This window comes from Labrus mixtus, chromosome 10 (genome assembly GCF_963584025.1).
Source record: "Labrus mixtus chromosome 10, fLabMix1.1, whole genome shotgun sequence".
NCBI classification, from domain to species: Eukaryota; Metazoa; Chordata; class Actinopteri; order Labriformes; family Labridae; genus Labrus; species Labrus mixtus.
In genome coordinates, this window is record NC_083621.1 from 30,520,707 (window position 1) to 30,538,489 (window position 17,783).

Consider the following 17,783-nt stretch of genomic DNA (forward strand, 5'->3'; position numbering starts at 1 on the left):
CATTTTTAGTAACTTGGAAACAGTAATCCATTACATTTATTTCCTCCTGGTTAGATTTCTGCACTGTACTCTGGTCTTACACAACAGAACATAAACAAAGTCCAGCTGATCCAGAATGCTGCAGCCAGATTCATAACCAGGACCAACAGGAGAGAGCACATCACCCCGGTGTTAGAATCACTTCACTGGCTCCCAGTCCGTTTTAGGATTGATTTTAAAACCCTTGTGATCACTTTTAAAGCTTGTAGAGGGTCAGCTCTAAATTACATTGTTGACCTCCTGACCTCCTACGAGCCGCCATGCAACCTGAGATCCTCCTGTAGGTCATTACTTACTATACCTCGGACCAACCTTAAAACTAAAGGTGACCGAGCCTTCTCTGTCCGGGCCCCTATAAGCTGAGGAACGGCCTGCCGGAGGAGATCAGGGAAGCAAACACATGGTCTTCTTTTAAGTCACTTTTAAAAACTCACTATTTTAGACTCACTTTTTATTGATTATATGGTTTTATTATTGTTGTATATGTTATATCCTACCAACTGTTGCCTATTTGCTTTTCATTGTATGTAAAGTGCTTTGTAACTTGTTTTGAAAAGCGCTATACAAATAAAGGTATTATTATTATTATTATTATGAAGACTGTATTTGCAGCTTTAGTCTTAATGCAGATGATCACTGAATGTGTTTTTCAAGATACACAGCATGTCGTTGCGTTTGTATGGACTCTTTAACCTGCATGTTTCTGAACATGCTGCACATTTTTCTTGTCGTTTCAATGTTGCTGAGACAGTGCACTTGTCTACCACCAGAGCTATTTATCCATTATGAGCAGATTGTCTTTGTCATTCAGAGACAACAGGACTCAACAGTGCCGTTCCAGAAGGTAAAATCCTATTCATTTGATTATAATCCATGATGTCATAACCATCCCAGGTAGACAGAACAGCACTCTGTGTTGTGTGCAGTTGCACTCAGAGACCTTTGGTGTGTGATAAAGTGCACCAAACTGCATTCCTGCATAATGTTGCTTTAGATGGAGTTCAGTCTGAAACACGACTAAAACGTATGACTTACTTATGAACAACGTCATGATTGATGACGTCTTTTCTTCATTTGTTCTAAAACTTTATTTATTTTTCGTCACCACCTCGTGTGTGTGTGTGTGTGTGTGTGTGTGTGTGTGTGTGTGTGTGTGTGTGTGTGTGTGTGACCTTCTGATACACAGCCCCGGGGCAGGGTAACAGCCGTCCTCTGACCTTAACAGAGTTTGGAGATATTCAGTCCCCTGGCTGTGGACCATCAGTCTGCAGGGAGGCTGCTCGGGGGGCAGAGTGTGTGTGGGGTGTGGGTGTCATGTCCGCCCCATCAGTGATCCAAACGGATGTTTTGTCCTCAGTCCAAATGTGAATAGAGAAATGAGTGTAGTCCCATCACAGGACTGGCCTGTGGAAAAGGTCAGACTCAGTATTCAGAGAAAGGCCACTTCAACACTCACACTCTGCTGCTGCTCTCTGCAGGCTCCAACTTTCTGCCTCACTCTGAAACACCCGATACGTTCAGTGACATTGAGCTGTTTGAAAGTTTGAAATGTCTTGACATCATTTAATGGGGTGCAGACGGGAGTGTAACATCGTTAAATCTGGTACCTATAGTTGCAATAAGTCAAACATTTTTAAACGTGGGACCTAGCCTGTATAAAATATGGTCATATCTCAGTGTGAAGAATGACCACTGAGCGGCTGGATATCAGTGATGAAGGTAGAGGCGAAGTATGGTGCAAATCAACTGCTATCATTTATTTTCATAACAGCATCAGAAACACAGGATTTGCTGTGGAGTGCGGCTCCCACAAGCAGCAACCCCACATAAAGCATCAAACAGCCTTTTTAAATCTTTACACTAATTGGAGCAAACCACTTTTCCTCCACAGGGATGTTTGCATTTTATTAACTGGTAGAACAACATGCCACCTTTTTTTAAATATATAATAAAACTATTTCCCTAAAATAAGTATTTAATTTACAATAAGACAATACAATCTTAACACCAAACTAAACACCCAGCTCTGACGCACACTACCCCCTACACTATCAGCTCCTGTAGTCTCTCCCGGAACCTTTGAATACGTGTTCGGACTCCTGGAGAGAGAGCACAAGAGACACAGGTAAGTGAGCGCTTAACAAACACTTAAATTGTTAATTGTGAGTAATAACGTAAATACACGTGTATTGCACTAATAATATATTGCACAGAAACACCTGAGAACTACTTAACCGAACGGCAATCAATGAATTTTCCGTGGGTAACATCGTCTCTGTTTTACAGGCCGCTGTCCATCAGATGTGGAGCAGCCGCTGCATTAACTTAGAGGACACACAATACACACAAACACTTGAACAATCAATAAACAATTCATATGAAACAAAGCTAACCTGTGCAAATGTCTGCTTCTTACTGTGCTATATGTTTTTTTTTAAAGTGCGATGGTGCCTAAATAGAGCGCCGACCGTCTTTAAACCCACGCCTGACTAGTAACCATGTACCTCTTCGTTACACTCAGTGATGTCACCAATTGGTGTCTGAACACTTATTGGAAATGTTGTCTCGAGCTAACTCTTTGTCAGATTAGTAACAGACAAAGACGTGGAGCTAGCTTCCTGAAAAACCGCTACAAGGCGGGCCCCTGTCAGCCACGGCCCTTTTTATGAATAACTCTTATCCTTCAAAAAATCTGAATTGATGAATAATTAAATATTTCACCCAACAGTATGTGCTGATAAATAAATTAGCTATTCAGACCATTTTTTTTCTTTTTTTAAACATTCTGGAGTATTTTTGGTTTAGTGCTCTTTGGCACCGACCGAAGTGCTTTGTGTGAACTAGCGTCATAAAGGCGTACACACTTCTCACCCTCAACCCGCTGCCAAAGTTACATAGTGCTGAAAACAGGCAACCGGGCGCGCTGTGGACATGAGAGAGTTGGAAGTTATTGTTCTATTATCGATTGTCTGGAATGGTTATACTGGTTAGGACACAAGTGGTGTAACAGTTAAGTCCACTGGGCCCGCTTACATTTACATGTCATTTTAAGAGGGGGTTTACATTTGGAAACAGGGGAGAGTTTACTGAAGCAACAATAAATAAAATGTTTTTTTGTGTCTTTAAGAGGTGATGTGAGTATTTAGGCGTAAATAAAACGTGGTCATTGTTTCTTAAAATTAGGATGGACCATGTTTTTTTTTCTTAACCTCCAATGGACCCTCCCCATGTGACAGGGCCCCAGGGAGCTTTCCCCTTCAAAGGGGGGGGGGGGGGGGCCTTATGGGCGGCCTTGTAGACTATGCACTGTGTACACAGATTAGTAACTGTGGGAATGGATTTACAAACAACTCTTTTTCCCTTACCTGAGCCTTGTGGGGCTCCATAGTCTTTGCTATCAGCTTTGGAGGAAATGTTCTCTTTTAAAAGATTTCCTGCAAAGAATCAGTTAAAGTGAAAAAGAAGCAAAGAGGCAAGAAGAATATATTTGTTAACCCAGTCAGAATATGACTTGGTGTGAGTGAGAATAGAAAGTAGTTGCATTCTTACATATGTTTAGCATAAAACAGATCCCTGGTCAGGTTGGGTAATACAGCAACAAGCTCCACAATGACAGCAGAGCAGCCGGCTGAAGCCTGAGGGGCAAAAACTTAGGGATGGTTCTGGATGTGTTCTTTCCACACACCTCATCATCTGTTTGCTTTTTCCAAAATGTTGATTGTTGTGTTATATTATGGTTGTTTTCTTTAAGCAGTCAGCATGAATCTTGCTAATTACATCTTAAGATGACGTCCACCTCTCTGTGTTGATGCTCTGCCTGCAGAAACATCATCATTAGCAGAGCCACGAGGACTTCAGAGCCCCTCCTGATTTAACCGCCCGTCTCTGCCCACTCTCCAGGTGGACTAACTGTCGAGTGTGTAACTAGCAGGTGGTCTGGGTGTCTACATCTAGTTTGTCTTTGAATCAGCGGCCCCTCTGGGGGATGGGACCGCCGGGCACGCCAGACTGGAGAGCACGGCAGGAGGCAAAACACTGATTTTTAATTGATACATTAAACAGTCAAACAGATTGCACAACCTGAGGCCATGAACAAAACAGTATGCACAACTCAGCGCCGCGGGCAAGCAGAGGAGCTCCATCTCTCTCTGCCGTACTCCTGTCCTTATTCTTACTCGTATTCTCTATTCCACAGGGACACTCTGCTGTTGTGTTGTCTGGTTCAGCTGCAGGAGAGCAGTCTGCACACCGACATGCTCACATACCTGCACACACACCCGCACACACACACAGACGTGCACACACACACACAGACTTGCACGGTGTGCCGAGGAGCTGCTGCGTCTCTCAGACTCAGGGAGGAGATCTTTGGATGCTTTTTTATTAAATAAAAGCAGTGTTTCTTTTATTTGGTTTCCTGATCGCAGCCAGCAGACAAAGTTTGAAATTGCTTCACATTCTTCCTCTGTGTGTGTGTGTGTGTGTGTGTGTGTGTGTGTGATCAATATGATGTGCAGCTCCCACTCAAGCTAATGTGCTTTAAATAGGGGAGTGCTTGTTGTTTGGCAAGACTAATTAAAATGATTTATGCTAGCCGTGCGTGACATCAGTGGAAGCCAAAGTACAGCCCACAAGATAAAAACGCAGATGAATTAATCTGAGTCAAACACGTTTTCTCTGTGAAGCTCGGCGTGCGGAGTAAAAGCCAGCCTTGATCAATAATTTCAAAATAAAAGTGCACACCTCCAGCATGTGGGTCTCTATGCAGAATGCCGATGAGTTCAAATTGACTCTACACTAAAGTGAGGAAGAATTGAGTTCAGGGTCATTCGCCCCACATCGACCTGTCTGCTCACCAGGGACGTGTTTCAGAAAGAAGGGTGAACAAACCCTCAGTGTAACCCTGAGCTCTGAGTTGATTTACCCTCAAGTGGGAAACTCTGAGTTCCTGGTTCCAGAACAGCTGATTTAAGTTCAGCGTGTGCACCCCGACTAGACAAAGCCAACATTAATGGAGCCCAGATACTATGATTCACCATGCCAACAGGTGACACAAAACAGGTCATCGTACACTGTAAGATCGAACAGTAAAAGCCTGTAAAAAAAAATGGGTTGTCGGAAATTCAAAATAGTTATTTCAACTATATTTTTCGAAGTTATTAGAACGCGTTTTTAGTTTCAAGTAAACAGTGCTCAACCAATTAAATTTTTTTTCTTAATTGTACTCAAATTGTTTGATCTGATCTGCATGACGTCACGGTCACGTACGTACGTGCTTTCACCAAACCTGAAGGAGAGTCCGCCATGTTTGCTCTCGCATCGAGTCAGTAAGAATGAGCCAGACACGCAGAGTGAACTTTGCAACTTTACAACAATTTGGACACAACAAGGACATATTGTTTAGTTTATGGAGCAAAACGTAGACTTTTGAAGGGACTTTTGTTCGGACATGCAGGAGTTTTCTGTCTCTACTCTGTTGAATGCACTGACTGCCGTAGCACTGGTGCTATCTTTGAGCACGCTAATCTGGTGAGTAATAACTTATTTTATCACATTTTGATATTGTTTCTTCATTTGATGAAATAGTTCTCATGTCCGCAGCTATTTCATGCATTTAGTATGAAGAGTGAATATGTGTTTTTTGTTTTACTTTTGTTAGAAGTTAGCATAATTAATGAATGCAGTTTGCACTATTCAATGTGAAAACATTTTAAAACTAGAAGTAGGTTTACTTATATTTCTTTTACTTTTCAAGTAGACACTAAGTCTTTATATAGGTTTAAAATTGCAATGTTACTCGACCGCTTTTTTTTTTGTCGTCCTCCACATGCATGTCCAAGGCAGGCACCTCTCTGTGCAGTCAACCAGAGGTCTTAAAACAGTTTGAGTGCTATCATTTGTTATGCTTTTCTGAAAGGTAGGTAAACTCTAGAAATAAGGCTGGTAGTATGGAAAATAACCGCATTGTGCACGGTAACACTAACTTAACTTTAAAGCTGGTGTCTCTACATTTTTGTAAAATAACCTCCAGTATGTGAAGATACTTGACCCTGTTCTGAAGTGATATTTACCATGGACCCAGAACTAAGCAGTAGCTTTCTCCTTGTATTTTGCTTAGCAATTGTTAAATGAGTAAACACTATTTATCCAGAAATAAGGACACTGTTCTGCACCAAAAGGCTAATAAAACAAGTTAACAAAAACAAAATCTTTGAGCCCTCCTTTCAGCACTCTGTAAGTCGCATTTCTGTTACTCCTTTACTGTAAATAAACTGTAAAGATACATTTCTGCAAAAATTTACAGCTTAGCTAGTTTTTAATTTTCTTTGTCTTAAGGCTTAAACACTGGCAACTTGGTTATATCTGGAGTACGCAATGTGGTATGTATATTTAAAGCACAGACTTTTAATAGACATTTATTGCGCACAATCACTGTAAAGAGAATACAGATGTGAGCAATGCACAAAAGGGAAATGTATCTAAAATCACTGTATCTGTTCACTGTATCATCATTCTATGCTTTGTAGAAGGGCCCCACTTATTAGTCAAAAACCTCTTTTCTGATTCCAAAGTTACTGCAGACCACCTTTTCCCTGAGATGTAAAGAGGTCATTAATGATGACTTGCCTGTTGTAGAGATCCTGGAATGCTGGTCTGCCCTAAAGATGGAGTCACAGGTGAGTTTTTTTTCTTTACTTTTGTGTTTTGTGTGAGCAGATGAGGCTGTGACCCTGACAGGTTTCCTGACATTAACAAGTGTAGGGATCTCAACGTCAGTCACTAAATCTGACAAGCTTTTAACAAATTAAAAGTTTTGCCATGTTTAAAAAGATTAACAGCTTCATTTTCCTTTTCTTTTGAAATGCACTTCAATGTAACTTAAAAATCTCTTTTTTGTTTTTTACAGATCTGTGCAAAGTTTCACAGAATTACAAACATCAACCTGAAAAACCACTTCTATGCTGAGTTAGACAGACTTGTCTTGAGGGTTTGTTCAGGAAGAAAGCTGCACGCACAGGGAAGGTATCTGAAGTCCTGAATCAGCTCTTCAACACTTATGACCTCCAGGTGAGTTGATTATACTTCTTCATGCATGATAATAATAGGGCTAAATGATGATGCCATTGTTAACGGATGACAGTCTTCTATCATGAAAGACTGTTTGAAAAAAAATCATCATCAAGTCTTCCACTCATTATATTGTCATTTGACAGTTCGGTAAATATTACCCAACCGTATTTAAAAACATCATAGAGCTATTTCTTGTGATGAACTGTGTGCCTTCCTTGTTAAGCATTTAAAATTAAGAATAATGTTTTGTCACACTTAAGGAACAAGTTGACGTCCAACGTGCTGCTGTCCTCCGTGCTCTCCCTACATATCTGTATGAGGATGACTCCAGGTTCTCTGAAGCTGTTGGATGTAAGTCAACATATTATTTAGAATTGTAATGTGGCTTTTGAAGTCCTGGATGCTTGTCAGATTTAGTGACTGACGTTGAGATCCCTACACTTTATATTCACAAGTAGTAACATGTTAATGTCAGGAAACCTGTCAGGGTCACAGCCTCATCTGCTCACACAAAACACAAAAGTAAAGAAAAAAAACTCACCTGTGACTCCATCTTTAGGGCAGACCAGCATTCCAGGATCTCTCCAACATCATCTATTTTATTCATATTCTGTAATTTTGAATGAAGTAATAATTGTCCTGGAACATCTAGGCTTAAAACATCTAAACAACATGAACAACAACATTGAACCATAACCTGGTTCTGCTTAGTCCCACCTACACACCCATTGTTCAGCGGCAACCGGTAACCACGAGGACAGTCAGAAGGTGGTCTCAGGAAATCAATGAGCTCCTGCAAGGGTGTTTTGAGGCTACAGACTGGGATGTGCTCTGCGAACCCCATGGGAATAACATTGACTCCATGACGGACTGTATAACTGACTACATCTCCTTCTGTGTCAATAATGTGGTATCTACTGGGGAGGTAAGGTGCTTTGCAAACAATAAACCCTGGATCACCAGGGATTTAAAATGTCTGCTAAATAAAAAGAAGAAGGCATTCAGGGACGGTGACAGTGAGTTGCTGAAGACCGTACAGAGGGAGTTGAGGGTGAGGCTGAGAGAAAACAAGGAGGCATACAGGAGGAAGCTGGAGCGCAAGCTCCAGCAGAACAACATAAGGGATGTGTGGCATGGTATGAAAACCATAACCGGCTTCAAGGTGAAAGGAAATCAGGCAGAAGGTAGTCAGGAAAGGGCCAATGAGATGAACGTGTTCTTCAATAGGTTCAGCACGAGGCCTTTGGCTACCTCCCCGGCCCCTGATAGCCACACAGACCCTACATCCTCCCCCCTCACAAAGGCCCCCTACCCCACACTTCTCTGACCTGTCTGTCTGTCTCCAGTAGCCAGGTGAGAATGCAGCTCGAGAGACTCGGCAAGAACAAGGCAGCAGGTCCAGATGGCATCAGCCCCAGGGTTTTGAAAGCCTGCGCAGGTCAGCTATGTGGCATTCTACAGCATCTTTTCAACCTCAGCCTCAGCCAGGGGAGGGTGCCAGTGCTGTGGAAAACATCCTGCCTTGTTCCGGTCCCCAAGAAACCCTCTCCCTCTGCCCTCATTGACTACAGACCAGTTGTCCTTACATCGCACATCATGAAGGTACTTGAGAGGCTGGTCTTGGCCCACCTGAGACCACAGGTGACCAGCTACCTGGACCCATTGCAATTTGCATAAAGCTCAAGGGTGGGGGTTGAGGACGCCATCATCTACCTACTCCACAGAGCCCACTCTCACCTAGACAAGTCTGATAGCACTGTGAGGATTATGTTTTTGGATTTTTCAAGTGCTTTTAACACCATACAGCCAGTACTGCTATGTGAGAAGCTGGAGCTGATGCAGGTAGACACCACCACAACATCATGGATCATGGATTACCTGACTGACAGACCACAGTTTGTGAGGCTGGGGAGGTCTGTGTCTGAGCGGGTGGTCAGTGGCATAGGAGCGCCGCAGGGGACTGTGCTGTCCCCTTTCCTCTTCACACTATACACCTCAGACTTCCAGTATAACTCTGAGGCTTGTCACTTACAGAAGTTCTCAGACGATACTGCGGTAGTGGGGTGTATCAGTGGTGGAGAGGAGACAGAATACAGGATGCTGGTGGATAACTTTGTTGCATGAAGTGGGAAGAACCACCTGGTGTTAAATGTAACAAAGACCAAGGAAATGGTGGTGGACTTTAGGAGGGCCAGGCCTGAGCTAAGTACCATCTCTATCCTTGGGGATGAGGTGCAGGTGGTGGAGTGCTATACTCCATCACCTTGGACCCCCAAAGTCCAGTTCGTTTGACATAGTAGTACTCTGTTCTGTGCTTCGGCACAGTACAGTTACTCATGCACGAGGCCAGGCAGCGGTACTTTCATTCCATTTATCTCAAACATACTTTAAAAGTAAAACATAAAAACATAAAGAGCATACGTTCTATAGTGGCTCGATTTTTCATAAAAAATCCATGTTCGAGAAAGATGTGGGATTAAGTAAAAAAACGTACTCAACGTGAAGATGAACAGGACTGAACAGTGCAACATATGTTGCATGTGCTACAGGAAAATTGTTCTATGCTACGAATGATTGACCTCATCGCACCGCGCCGAGAGGCAGATGGACCCTTTTTTTAGAGAGGCTCATTGACACTTAAGCTAGTACAGCATGGATTAGCACCTCCATTACAGAGGGTCTACCTGCTGTAGGTGTGTTTAAACTGATGTCTTTTTGTCTTAAGTCCAAGATGGTTAAAAGAAGCGGGCTGTAGCTCTGACTTACGAGCAGAGGAGCGGCTTTGAATTCTGTTTCTCACAACAGAGTTATCAAGAATCATTGCTAAGTGTGGCTCCGCTAAAGCTCAGAGATAAACACATTTAGTTACAGAAAGTTCTTCACAATAAGAGTCCCTAATTGTTATCTCTTTGAGGTGCTTTTATTTTGATGCAGACGTATCAGGAAGGTGTTTTAAACTGTAGCAACTTAACAGAACCATGCCATTACAGCACTGTTATGTTTATTACAATGTTTCTGCAAATTCAGCTCAGGCACAAATGTGCACTTTAGATCATACTGTACTTTAATGTTTTATTATTTGTTTATTAAAGAATAATGCAATGATAACATACATTTTTGAGTCAGTTTGTTCTAAACCAGGGGTCTCCAACCTTTCTTCATCTGAGAGCTACTTTCAAAAAATGGAAGTGGCCAAGGGCTACTACATCAAATCACTTGCATTTATTTACATAGCACACATCAGCTGAGTTAAATTCACATGAATGTCCAAGAAAACATTACTACTTCACATTTGTTTTTATGGGCCAAATATATGAATAGTGGTAAGAGGTGCATTTACCGTTGTTGGGCCTCAGCCATGTGGTTGGGACAAAAGACTTAGGCCTATATCACAGTCTCGAGCCTGACTAAAGTTATTTTGAAGGCAACTAAACAAAGGGGTCTTAGCCCAGCAACCCCAACAGAAACTAACAAATAGGTGTGAAAAGTGGGGTGGTTGGGGGCTTCTGAATTCTCTATCCTCATTGGAGGAGGCCTGAGGTAAACCCACAGGCAGCTCCAGTCTTTAAAAGCAATCACCAGGCATTGCTTCCTTCTCTTCAAGTGTGGTCTGCCGACACCAGAGGATACCCTCTCCAACATGATGGACTCCAGCATTCGAGACAAAGCCTTTACTCCTCTTGACTTACATAGGTTAAACTCCAGAGCTGAGGTTGCTCAGTATAGGTAACTCTTCACATGCTGAATTCAAGCATCAGAGGATTCAGCTGACTACTTCCATGGCATATTTTTAGGAGTTTTGGGCGCAATCAGATGCTATCAGGTTCAAGCAAAAAGAAGAGTTTCTTTCCTTTGATTTTTTGTGAGACGTCATTGAACGCAACTGGACAGGAGCGCTGAAGGAAGCCCACTGATCCCTGAATCCACAAGGACACATAAAGAACTCGGCTCCTGCATCTAGAAGACCCTATAGAGCAGCGCTCTGGTCGAAGATCTGAATCCCGCTACCCTCCTCCTACATCTGCCACGAAGGAACCCCGCCTGAATCTGATGATTCAACATTCAACAGAGTGACGATCTAACCAGCTTTGCAATGATCACCAGGAGTTACCCCAAGTAAGAGCTTTGGTCTGGGCAGAAATAGTTTCAGAAATAGTTATGTTTCTTTTATAACCACTGATAATTATGCATCATTGTTGACGAGACGTCACATTCTGTTTGTTATCTGTTGTAAGCTGCTGCATTTGTTTTATTGTGATGAACTGCTGTGTTCACCTATGTATGTAATGCTATGCTAGTTTACCTTCAGTCAACGGCTTTCACAATCAGAAAGACCAGTGTACCCGCCGTTGAATCAAAGTCCGGCCACTGGCTTTCTGGTGTTTGAGTAACAGTTACTGAACTCAGCTCAGAGAGCTCAAAACTATTTCAAAAGGTAGCCACACGGCTTCCTTTGTTGTCCACCATTTTGTCACCATGTGACGAAGCCACATGGTGCATTGTCTCTCTCCACCATGTTTTCTCTCTCTCTCTCTCTCTCTCTCTCTCTCTCTCATCTACACACACACACACACACACATTTACACCTTCCACAAGCCTTGCTTGATAATGTTTGTTGCTTAGATTAGTTTATAATAGTTATTGATACAACCCCAACACCGTTGTCAGATTTTAATTTTTATTTTTGACACAGTCGGTCAACCTATAGGCGAGCTACTGAAAACCTGCCCGCGAGCTACCAGTAGCTCCCGAGCTACCTGTTGGAGACCCCCGTTCTAAACCAATACAAACATGCACACATAAATATTATTATAACAAATATCAGAAGGTACTGTGATTAGTAGGAGTTTAAATCCCCCAGAATAAGTTATAACAGCACTATCATAGTGCCATCATTTTACAGAACTGTGTCTTGAGATAACATTTGTTGTGAATGGGCAAAACATATGGTGTGCATATGTCTTAAAACAAATATATTGTTCGCCTTGTGACGTCACAATGGCACTCATTGTAATAATTTCCATCTGTCCCCTGGTATCTCCACCTACACCTTCGGAGCTTTACATTTGTGCAGGTCCGCCATTTTTTATTCTTGCGGAAGAGCTGTGGTAATGTCTACCAGGAAAACCCACCACAGAAGCTGCTATGTTGTTGGCTACAGAGACCAGCATGTCTCTTCACATCAACCTCCAGCCTTAAAGAGCCCATATTATGCCCTTTTTGGGGTTCGTATATTTAATCTATGTATCTACTTTTGTATGTTCACAATAGCTATGTGAACATACAATTTTCATGTACTGCTCCTCCTTGCTCCCTCTCCGCTCTGAGTCCGTCAGCTACGCTCTGCTAAGCCCACACTGCAGAGCCCCACATGGGCCAAGTCTGCTCTGATTGGTCTGCCAATCCGCTCTGTCGTTATTGGTCAGTTGCTCAGCACGGTTCTTGGAAATGTCCCGCCTCTTTTACCATATTGGGAATGCAGCCACTGGCTCTGTCTGAGGGGAGCATAAACATTAGCACCTTAGCACTACTGTGCTACCGCAAGCTACGGCATATCGTGGGCGTGCTACAGAAGTTAACGGGCATGCAACATGAGCTGCTGGGCTTGCCACAACGAGCCAATGGGCTTAGATCAGTGATCTCACACTGACAATGACGTCGGACTGACACATTTTTATCGAGGGGGGCTAGAACCAAGCGTTACATGCGGCTAATGCTACAGCTAACAGGAAGACGTAGGAGAAGCTGCATTTCCGCAGACTTTGAATTTTTGCACATAGATGTGCCTAAACATGCACAGGATACTTGGAAAACACACTAAAGAGCATAGAAAACCAGAAAAAGCATAAAATGGGACCTTTAAAGGAAGAAAGAGTGAGGTGCTGGACTTCATGTCCCGCCCACAGTGGGGAAAAAACATGTGCGTGTGTGCGTCAACCACTTCACCCCCGACTGCTTGGTCAACCTCGGGCAGTACAATGCAGGACTGGCAGCCAAAATCCTCTTGGATGAAGGCTTGGTACCAACTATCAGTGCTAAATCTACTGATGGGGTGTAAGTATTTTAAAATACAACTAATCTTTGACTTTGTTTCTTTGACTGCTCTGTACAGCTGAAGACCTTAGCAATGTTAGCTTAGGGTCTGCATATAAAGGTACAGCTGTGTTGTTTTCTTCAAGTCATAGGGTTAGTGACGTGAGCATGTTCGGATATGGGAACACGTCCTCTATATTTGCAAAAGGGAATACTTTTTTTTTTTTTTACCTTTTTTGAGGTAACTTTTGCCACTACAATGAGCAGAGATGTGGGGGGAATACCACGAGGCGGGCTCAGCATACCAAGTCTTTCTGTGAGTAATCTGGCTCTACAAAGACTGAAGCTGCAGTTAGAGATTTTGGGTACCACAAAGCAGGTTATGAACTTCCTGTTAACTCAGCCTTATGCTTCAGGGCTTAGTGCACTTTCAGACAAAAGGGACATTTAGACTGAATAAGAAACTATTAATTAGAAACTAAATGAATGTGTTTGCATTTAATCCATGTTATCTACATTGGTTGGCAAGTATGAACTCAGATGAATCCCCAACTAATTGGAGTAATAGCTACATTTATTTATGTGTTGTTTATTTATATCTCTATGACACACTTAAAAGGAGGCATTACATATTACTGCTTTTTATCTTTAGGCAAGCACATCTGGATAAGGTACAGGTGTTTGTCATGTGGCCTATCAGACAGACCTACCAAGGTGTACAGTTGGTACAAAACTCTTTACAAATACCTCATACAGGAGCAAGCTGACCTTCATTTTCAGATGTAATGCCATACATTATGTTTATAAGTTTGGTGCAACTTAAATTAAATCATATGTTTGCTTTTATTTATCAAAGGCACACAGAAAACTTTTTCCTGTACAGCCTTTGGGTTCCCTAACCCTTACTTCAACTAATGCCTTCGCATCTTTGCAGCCATTTCTAACACTAACTCCAATAAAGACACCACTGATTAGACATGGCTTGTAGCTGGAGGAGGAAGAGGGCAACCTGTAGAAGGCAGCTCAATGGACACCCCAGATGTGCAGGACACCAAATATGACTGCTGACTCTGTCACAGACTTGAGTGAGTCAGCTCATGTAACGTGAGTGTATAATCAATGAGATTTCTTTCCCTAATTGTTTTGGTTCTGTGATTATGATAGTAAATTTATATATATTTTTTTCTTCTCATTGTTATAGTTCGGAGTACTCTCGCCCAGTTCATAAGACACCTACTTTTATCATCTATGAAAACCACCTTCCGGAGCTCTTTGAGGTGTGCCCTGTGTCAGCGGATTTATTTTCTGAACAGAAAAGAAGGTTTGGCACATTTTTATCAGTACATCAGCATTGCCCACATCATGGGTTCTACAGAAAACGGAATAACCATGGAAGCATGCCTGCTGGAAACCTTCAACTGTCGGCTTCAGTCAATACCATTGGTTCCTCCATCCAGCCATTTTCTTCCCTTTATCAATCAATCAATCAATCAATCAATTTTTATTTGTATAGCGTCAACTCATAACATGTGTTATCTCGAGACACTTTACAAAAAGCAGGTAAAAGACCTTACTCTTTTTTTTAATAACAGAGGTCAGGTCATGGTGGCAGTAGGCAAAGTAAGTCAACCCTGATTTCCCTCTCCCCAGCAATGTTTCCAGCTCCTCCTGTGGGATTCAGAGGCGTTTCCAAACAAGATAGGATATATAATCCTTCCAGCGAACTCTGGGTCAACCCCAGGGTCTCCTCCCAGTTGGGCTTGTTGATAAAACCTCCAAAGGGAGGCATCCTAATCAGATGCCCGAAACCACCTTAACTGGCTCCTTTCAATAGTAGCTCTTAGGGCTGGGTATCACCACTGATTGTCTGAATTCGATTCGATTCACGATTTGATTCAATTTCAATTTCAATTGTCTGTTTCAATATGATTAGGATTCTCAGATAAAACATATTAAAAAGGTTTAGGTTTACATTATAAGTGTACCCCAAAGCAGTTATATGAATTTACTTATTAAGTCACCTTGGAAAACATTTCAGCTAAATTCACTGCCTTGTGGTTTGTGCTGCTCCGCCCAGAGTCGCCCTGCATTATATTACAGACTAAAAACAAAAGTCCATCTGAGAATAATAAATATTCTTTAATCCACAAAAACAAGCTTTTCTCTGTATTTAACTTCGACAATTTTAAACACTTATATTATTAACACAATATAGTAGACTGTGTATTATTGGAGGAGTGTGTATCTCTGCTCCTGCTGAGCATGATGGAAGTGAAAAGTGGAGCGTGCATTTACAAGCGTTTTATCTAAAGAGTTTATAATGCAGCGTTGTTGCTGTCGTTTAGTTAGCTGCAGACACGTCGAGAGTGAACGGAAAATATGGATCAACTGTGTTCAGTTAAACTTAAAGTAAACAGCTGCGCACGGTGGCTGGCGCTCCAGTTAGGGTTGCCACCTTCCAAGCAGAAAAATAAAGGACACCTCGCAGCGGGGTGCAACTCAATAGGAGCCTGACCACCACTGGCCCAACGGTGGGGTGAGGCACCAGTTGTGGTGAATCATGATTTAAAACGTGGTTTTAATGAAGTAATAAGAGTCATTCTTAAAGTTTTAAGTGCTTTATTAACACTTTTTTGAAGGAAATAATTTACAAAAACGCAAAACTTCAGTGTAAAGGCAGATACAGTAATGTATGCACAATGAAATGCACCTAACAGGACTTCAGCAGATGATTACTACTAGCTAGGCCTATTTAATTTATAACTTAACTTAAACCTAAAATAAAGTTATTAACTTAATTCATTAACAGAGTATTATTGAAGTGCTTTTGACACTGCTGTAACATAGAGGGGAGCAGTAAGATGACAGATTTTTAATTAAATAAACAGTATGAATTTAATAGTATTTTTATTCATTCATGCTGTCCTTCTGTCTGTTGTTTTTGTTGTTTTCTCATGATGAATGATACTATTAATATGGTTTTGAACTATTTTCTTATTGTATTAATTAAGTGTCTACTGTCGATATATTGATGTTGTATTGATGATATCTCGCCCAGGCCATAGTGTGAATACAGAGTTGGCTAAAATAAATGTCATCTTTTTGTTTTACATACCGAAAAATATTCACACTATCCAAACTACAGGCTACTGGAATAACCTATCTATAAACATCGGAGAAAATATATTAAGTAGGCCTACAATAGTTTCCTTTACATTATATTCATTTTCACTGACACTGTCAAGCCAGACATTACTTTCTACTCACGTCTGTATTTCTGCATCCGTTTACGTTTCAATGGTGCACGGTGCAGGTATCAGAGGCAGCTGCAGACATGTTTCCTTCTGACTCCTATGACTTTCTCTCACCCAATCACTAAAGAGCTCTCATTGCTCATGCCAAAAAAGAACCAAGCAAACCAACGGACGCTCTGAGCAAACCAACGAACGCTCTGTTCGGGCTGAATGATGCTGAGTTCAAGGCATCTTGGAAATACGGGACAAACCGCATCCCGTATTGATTCAAAACGGTCTCATCATATCTGTGGCTGTATGTCTCTCTATGAAACTCAGGGACAACTGGAGTCAACTGGTCACCATCTGGATGTGAGTTGGATCAGATTAGGGGGAAGGAGGCCCTGAAGAAGCAGGGCCTTTTTGGCTTGGTTAGCCCAGGGGTCTCGGGAAGCAGCTGAGAGGTACCAGCGAGGCTCGGATGGCGGTGGCTCCAGTGGTTGTGGAAGAAATAAAACAGATGTGGGAGGAGTTAGGGGAGGCAAAGGAAAACTGTCTGGTGACTCAGGAATAGTTCCAAAATGTATTTAAATTGTGTGGGGAATAAACAAAAGGCACACTTTTCTGAGTGTTAATTTAATTTGAAGCCATTTTAATTCAAAAACGCTACTTGGACACAATCAGTCACCCTATTGTGGTCAAATCTCTAAATATCGATGAATTGTGTTCAGTTTAATACTGCAGTCCAGACATTCCCATTTATCCATGTGTTAAAACAGTAAACAGAATTCTCCCAATAGTTTTGTGTTTTACATTAAAGTATTGTTTATATAATTATATGAGAAATAAAGATTTTAATCTTGCCAGATTTGAGCTTTATTATAGAGACATTAGTTTGGGTCTAAAAAGGTCTTAAAAAGTCTGCAATTTGATTTTAAAAGGTGTGCAGGGCCCCTGCATTTTAGTAATATTATCAACATCCACCACAGCAAGAACAATGAATAACATTACTACAGCCTTTTGTACTTTATCAGTAAATAAAACATAGGTCACACTTAATCAGGTTTATTTAGTTATACATAAAAACCAATGTACATCAAATGGCAAATGTCATGTTAATGTTTATTTTTTTCTGGCTTTAAGATCCTGTGTGATTCGGACACAGCTTTAAGCTCTGAGTCGGTTACTATGGTAATTAAAGGGATACTTCACCCGTTGAAACATGAATCTGTATTGACATTGGGTCATATTTGTAGTAGAAATGTGAAATAAATTTGAAAGTTGGTGCCTTCTTGGCTGAGAAAAGGCAGAAAGTGTCTTTTTGTATTTTTTCGTCCTCACTGCCAGCAATATAGCAATATAGCGGTGAGACGGTTGCTGCCAACAGGCCCGGTCTTGTGTCTTGGC

General features: G+C 41.6%; 1 long non-coding RNA gene across 1 annotated transcript; it reads left to right on the top strand.

Moving 5' to 3' along the window:
• Positions 1–6,640: 6,640 nt before the first annotated feature.
• Positions 6,641–7,436, top strand: LOC132981554 (uncharacterized). Its single transcript, XR_009674606.1, has 3 exons — positions 6,641–6,716; positions 6,947–7,107; positions 7,371–7,436. It is a non-coding gene; the product is annotated as an uncharacterized LOC132981554 (long non-coding RNA).
• Positions 7,437–17,783: the final 10,347 nt, after the last annotated feature.